The sequence below is a fragment of the Aquarana catesbeiana genome, linkage group LG06, assembly GCF_042186555.1.
Source record: "Aquarana catesbeiana isolate 2022-GZ linkage group LG06, ASM4218655v1, whole genome shotgun sequence".
Taxonomy (NCBI): domain Eukaryota; kingdom Metazoa; phylum Chordata; class Amphibia; order Anura; family Ranidae; genus Aquarana; species Aquarana catesbeiana.
Genome location: NC_133329.1, coordinates 280,442,145 through 280,449,779, shown reverse-complemented (window position 1 = coordinate 280,449,779; position 7,635 = coordinate 280,442,145).

Below are 7,635 nucleotides of genomic sequence, written 5' to 3'. Positions count from 1 at the left end.
ATGATGGGCACATTAATGCTGCAATGATGGGTACTGTGAGGCTGTAATGATGGGTACAGTGAGGCTGTAATGATGGGCACAGTGAGGCTGCATTGATGGGTACACTGAGGCTACATTGATGGGTGGTAAGGCTGCAACGATGAGCACAGTGAGGCTGCAATGATGGGCATAGTGAGGCTGCATTCATGGGCACAGTGAGGTTGCAATGATGGGCACAGTGATGCTGCATTGATGGGTACAGTGAGGCTGCAATAATGGGCACAGTGAGGCTGCAATGATGGGCATAGTGAGGCTGCATTGATGGGCACAGTGAGGCTGCAATGGTGGGTACATTGAGGCTGTGATGGGCACCTTGAGGCTGCAATGATGGGCACATTGAGGCTGCAATGATGGGCACCTTGAGGCTGCAATGATGGGCACCTTGAGGCTGCAATGACAGGCACCTTGAGGCTGAAATGATGGGCACAATGAGGCTGCAATGATAGGCACAATGAGGCAGCAATGATGGGCATGGTAAGACTGCAATGATGGGCACGGTAAGGCTACAATGATGGGCACGGTGAGGATGCAATGATGGGCACATTAAGACTGCAATGATGGGTATTGTGAGGCTGTAATTATGGGTACAGTGAGGCTGTAATGATGGGCACAGTGAGGCTGCATTGATGGGTACACTGAGGCTACATTGATGGGCGGTGAGGCTGCAACAATGGGCACAGTGAGGCTGCAATGATGGGCATAGTGAGGCTGCATTCATGGGCACAGTGAGGTTGCAATGATGGGCACAGTGATGCTGCATTGATGGGCACAGTGAGGCTGCAATAATGGGCACAGTGAGGCTGCAACGATGGGCATAGTGAGGCTGCATTGATGGGCAAAGTGAGGCTGCAATGATGGGCACAGTGAGGCTGCATTGATGGGTACAGTGAGGCTACATTGATGGGCGGTGAGGCTGCATTGATGGGCACAGTGAGGCTGCAATGATGGGCACAGTGAAGCTGCATTGATGGGCATAGTGAGGCTGCATTGATCGGCACAGTGAGGCTGCAATGATGGGCACAGTGAGGCTGTATTGATGGGCACAGTGAGGCTGCAATGATGGGCACAGTGAGGCTGCAATGATGGACATAGTGAGGCTGCATTGATGGGCACAGTGAGGCTGCAATGATGGGCACAGTGAGGCTGCATTGATGGGTACAGTGAGGCTACATTGATGGGCGGTGAGGCTGCATTGATGGGCACAGTGAGGCTTCAATGATGGGCACAGTGAGGCTGCATTGATAGACACAGTGAGGCTGCAATGATGGGCACAGTGAGGCTGCAATGATGGGCACAGTGAGGCTGCATTGATGGGTACAGTGAGGCTACATTGATGGACGGTGAGGCTGCATTGATGGGCACAGCAAGGCTGCAATGATGGGCACAGTGAAGCTGCATTGATGGGCATAGTGAGGCTGCATTGATCGACACAGTGAAGCTGCAATGATGGGCACAGTGAAGCTGCAATGATGGGCACAATGAGGCTGCAATGATGGACATAGTGAGGCTGCACTAATGGTCACAGTGAGGCTGCATTGATGGGTCCAGTGAGGCTACATTGATGGGCACGGTGAGGCTGCATTGATGGGCACAATGAGGTTCCAATGATGGGCACAGTGAGGCTGCATTGATGGGTACAGTGGGGCTACATTGATGGGCACAGTGAGGCTGCAATGATGGGCATAGTGAGGCTGCATTGATCGACACAGTGAAGCTGCAATGATGGGCACAGTGAAGCTGCAATGATGGGCACAATGAGGCTGCAATGATGGACATAGTGAGGCTGCACTAATGGTCACAGTGAGGCTGCATTGATGGGTACAGTGAGGCTACATTGATGGGCACGGTGAGGCTGCATTGATGGGCACAATAAGGGTGCAATGATGGGCACAGTGAGGCTGCATTGATGGGTACAGTGGGGCTACATTGATGGGCACAGTGAGGCTGCAATGATGGGCATAGTGAGGCTGCATTGATCGGCACAGTGAGGCTGCAATGATGGGCACAGTGAGACTGCATTGATGGGTACAGTGGGCCTACATTTATGGGCGGTGAGGCTGCATTGATGGGCATAGCGAAGCTGCAATTATTGGCACAGTGAGGCTGCATTGATGGGCACAGTGGGGCTGCAATGATGTTCACAGTGAGGCTGCATTGATGGGTACAGTGAGGTTGCAATGATGGGCACAGTGAGGCTGCATTGATGGGTACATTGGGGCTACATTGATGGGCACAGTGAGGCTGCAATGATGGGCACAGTGAGGCTGCAATGATGGGCACAGTGAGGCTGCATTGATGGGTACAGTGGGCCTATATTGACGGGCGGTGAGGCTGCATTGATGGGCACAGCGAGGCTGCAATGATGGGCACAGTGAGGCTGCAGTGATGGGCACAGTAAGGCTGCATTGATGGGCACAGTGAGGCTGCAATGATGGGCACAGGGAGGCTGCATTGATGGGCACAATGAGGTTGCAATGATGGGCACAGTGAGGCTGCATTGATGGGTACAGTGGAGCTACATTGATGGGCACAGTGAGGCTGCAATGATGGGCACAGTGAGGCTGCATTGATGGGTACAGTGGGGCTACATTGATGGGCACAGTGAGGCTGCAATGATTGGCACAGTGAGGCTGCATTGATGGGTACAGTGGGCCTACATTGATGGGCGATGAGGCTGCATTGATGGGCACAGCGAGGCTGCAATGTTGGGCACAGCGAGGCTGCAATGATGAGCACAGTGAGGCTGCAATGATGGGCACAGTGAGGCTGCATTTATGGGTACAGTGAGGCTGCATTGATGGGTACATTGGGACTACATTGATGGGCACAGTGAGGCTGCAATGATGGGCACAGTGGGGCTGCATTGATGGGTACAGTGGGGCTACATTGATGGGTACAATGAGGCTGAAATGATATCTGATATCTCCTGTACCATGCCTGCATTCTCTGACATATCCTGTACCATACCCACAGCCTCTGACATCTCCTGTACCATGCCCGCATTCTCTGACTATCTCCTGTATTATGCCCGCCTCCTCTAACCATCTCTTGCATCATGTCCGCAACCTCTGACCATCTCTTGTCTTATATCATGTCTACAGTCATGGTCTCTGGTCACCCCTACATTCCCAGAGTCCCAGATGTCCCCCTTGATGATTGCTCCACTTTTAACTGAAATTATATATATATATCCCTAGCCCTATGTGCTTTCATAACTGTCTATTTATATATAATACGCTCTTCAAATGTGTTTTAAAATGCATGGTTTTCCCTTTTATGAACAAGAAAATAATGATGTTATGCTGTTGGGCTGGTATAATAATGCTAAGGGGCTGGTATGAAATTATTTCCAGGGCTGGTTTTTAGTCCCAGCCCAGCTACCTAAACGATGTCAGTTTGTTGTTCAACTACAGTTTATAGGTCACATTAAAAGGTGGATAAAGATCATAAAAGATTTATCATTGTCTGCTTTTTTTTAAATCACAGAAAGATGACATTTTAACAGGGGTGTGTAGACTTTCTATATCCACTGTAAATAAATATATATATATATATATATATATATATATATATATATATAAAATTTATTTTTTCTTTTAGACTTTTTTAAAAGCTTTTTTGAAGACCAATTTCAGTCTTGCCCCCCCCCCCCCCCAATGCTTCTATCATCTAATAATGATATATTTTCTGTCTGCAACAGCTGAAACAACACTGTCCTAGTCTCCATACTCAGAGGATCCTTCTTTATGGTCAAGAATTGTGTTCACAACAGTCCACTACAAGCACTCCTGTAGACAGGGCCAGCACAAGTGGTGTGGGGGAAGGGGTGGCTGCCCTGTGCCCAATGGTTTACTGTTGGGGTGGGGTGCTTTCCTTCTGTTACAAGGCTGACAGGAGTAGTGCTAGCGGCAGTGATTTTGACAAGTGAGTGACTGCTGGGCGTAGGATCCCCTAAGCTTACACATCATGAATGGGGTGGGGGGCAAAGTTTGCCATCTTTGCCTTGGGCGCTTGACGGCCTTGCCTGTGGCATACTGTAATGCTTGATTGGAAGCCCATCGGCTCCCGGGCTTAGCGCTAGGTCTCAGTTGTCACAGATATTCAGCAGATCCAACACAACAGCTGGGACTAGCAGAAACCACTGAAACCAGACACTGTCTTAAAATTTCACTGGAGATTTAATCGCTCAAGGAGTGTTTAGTGAATACTAGAAATGTGGCATACATATGTAGCATGCAAGCAGGTTCAGACTCTATTAAGCCACACCCAATATTTAGAGTAGTGTATTCTCTGTCTTTAGGATTGCAATGTGCAGCAGCCCATCCCTCCCCGCCACCCTTAGGTGAGGGCGGGGTTTGGCCTCCTGCTCATCGGCGTCATGCTTCGACACCGCAACCAGCGGTGTCATTGACGTTGATTTAACGTCTTTTTTATTCCATCCTTAGCTACGCACGAGAGGGGTGGAGACCCACTGCTGATGGCTTCTCCACATGCAGCTGGGAATCTCCTCCCCACCTCTCTTGTGTGGATTGGCCAATTAGGCATGATGTTAATGGGGCCCCACCCTGGGAATTGGAGTATATAGTAGCCTTGAAGCAGCTGGTGGTTCATTTGCTTGATTCAATCACAAGGAAGCACATCCTGATCCCACACACAGGCTATCCTCTTTGCTGGGAGATCAGCCATCCTCTTTTGGTATGTTTTTTGCTTTGTTTTTTCTCCCCTTACTTGGTTTTATTTCACATACACCCCCTCATGTAGTCCCCTTGTGGGAACACATAGATATTTTTGCCCCATTACCTTTACACTGTTACACATTTAACTAATCCCTTTTTTGACACTTGTTTTCTAGGAACACTATACACTTTTAGTGTACACATAGTCTGTTGGATCATGCTGATGCAACGCAGGATTACCATTGCATCAGAGGGGGGCGGGGTCACCCGTACACGTCACTGGGAAACCCCGGCGTTTCCCTTTGTCAGAGGGGGACTGGGTCACGTGACGGGTGGCCCCGTCCTCAGCTACATAAGAGCTGTCAAGCTAGCGCCGTCATTGGCTGGGTGCCTCCGGTGGAGGCAGGATCGTGTGCGTGTTCCTCGTTGGAGTCGCTGGAGATCATCCATCGCTGGAGATCATCCATCGCTGGAGATCGAGAATTGGATTACATCGCTGGAGTAGGAGCATGGATTTATTGGATTACATTGCTGGAATCTTTTTTATTATTTTATTTTTAATAAATTACTTGTCCCAAGCCATCTCCTGTGTTTTTTTTTTAAACATTTTGACACTTTCTTTTTGTGAAATGGTAGGGGTACAATGTACCCCTTACCAATTCACATGGGGGGCCGGGATCTGGGTGTCCCCTTTGTTAAAGGGGGCTTCCAGATTCCAATAAGCCCCCCGCCCGCAGACCCCCACAACCACCGGGCAAGGGTTGTGGGGATGAGGCCCTTGTCCCCATCAACATGGGGACATCCTCCTCATGTTGAGGGCATGTGGCCTGGTACGGTTCAGGAGTGGGGGGCCGCTCTCTTCTCCCCCCTATTTTCCTGCTGCCTGCCAGATTGCATGCTCGGATAAGGGACTGGTATGGATTTTTGGGGGGAACCCCATGCCATTTTTTTTTAAATTTTGGCGCGAAGTTCCCCTTAATATCCATACCAGACCTAAAGGGCCTGGTAATGGAATTTTGGGGGACCCTCACGCTTTTTTTTTTTTCAATGACTTTTATGTGTATTGTCGGGACCTACAATTCATTAATAGCCGGCACTAGCGCTAGTACTTTTAAATTATTTTTTTTCCTTTAGAAATGTCATTTTGCTCTCGGACTGTTATAAACACGCGAAACATGCGCTACTTTACAGGCATACTAGAGACACCCCCCAGGTAGGAAACTAAAGTAATATTTCACTTTTATTGTTTCACTTTAAGCATTATTAAAATCACTGCTCCAGAAAAAACAGAAGTTTTTAAAACTTTTTTTTGCATTGATACATGTCCCCTGGGGCAGGACCCGGGTCCCCAAACACTTTTTATGACAATAACTTGCATATTAACCTTTAAAATTAGCACTTTTGATTTTTCATGTTTGTGTCCCATAGACTTTAACGGTGTTCGTGTGTTCGAACAAATTTTTTGCATGTTCTGGATGCGAACCGAACAGGGGGGTGTTCGACCCATCCCTATTGATAACCATGGATTAGGAAAGATTTAAATTTCCATCGCTCTTTCCTCATTATACCCTGTTGCTAGCCTTTGATCAGAAACATCATTTTCTCTCATACCTAGAATTTGCTATCTTACCAGTGGAAGTTTTAAATAAGTCACTTCCCCAGCATAACCACTAGCCGACCTGGCCATAGCCGAATGACGGCTACAGCGCTGTCAGATAACTCTGGGAGGACATACTATGGCGTCCTCTCAGAATCGCGCACCCGGGAATGTCCGTGATCATCGGGTCTCCCAGACCCAGTGTGTCACAGATCGGGGTAAAGGGCCAATGACAGCGGCTCTTTACCACGTGATCACTCTGTCCAATGATGGAGTGATCCCTTGTAAACAAACCGGCTCCTACCCTCTCCTCACGCCGATCGGTACAGCATGTGAGGAGAGGGGGAGAGCCAGGTGCAGCAGCACTGTGCGCTGGATCTGAAGTTCCCACAGCGCTGATCTGTGCCCAGCCATGGCTCATTCATCCATCCATGCTCATCTATGGCTCATATATGTCTTACCCATGCTCCATTCATAACTCATGCATGTCTCATCCATCCATGCTTCATCCATGGCTCATACATGTCTCATCCATCCATGGCTCATACATATCTTATCCATCCATCCATGCTCCATCCATGGCTCATACATGGCTCCTCCATGTTCATCGATGCTCCATCCATGGATCATACATGTCTCATCCATGTTCCATCCATGGCTCATACATGTCTCATCCATTCATCCATGGCTCATACATGTCTCATCCATGCTCAATCCATGGCTCATACATGTCTCATCCATCCATCCATCCATGCTCCATCCCTGGCTCCTTCATGCTCCATCCATGGCTCATTCATCCAATTATGCTTCATCCCTGGCTCATCCATTCATCCATGCTCCATCCATGGCTCATCCATTCATCCATGCTCCATCCATGGCTCATCCATTCATCCATGTTTCATCCATGGCTCATCCATTCATCCATGTTCTATCCATGGCTCATCCATTCATCCATGCTCCATCCATGGCTCATCCATGGCTCATCAATCCACATCCATAGCTCATAAAAAAGACCCAAAGAAACCCTCTAGTGGGACTTTTTAGGACAATGACTCCAAAAATAGTGTGTGCAGACAATAGAATATAGAAAAATATAGTTTAATACAAATTCTAAAAACATCAACATTAAAACAAACATAAACATTATGTTTATTCTTTTGTCAAAACTGCATGATAAATTGATGTCATAGATAGAAAAGCATATTCAAACCACCATTTACAACACTCATGTGCAATTGTACAGAGTGAAGCTCTACGCACTTCAAGGTTTATTGCCGTAATTCCTCTTCATCAGGAGAAAGTGGTGTAGAAATCTATGCAATC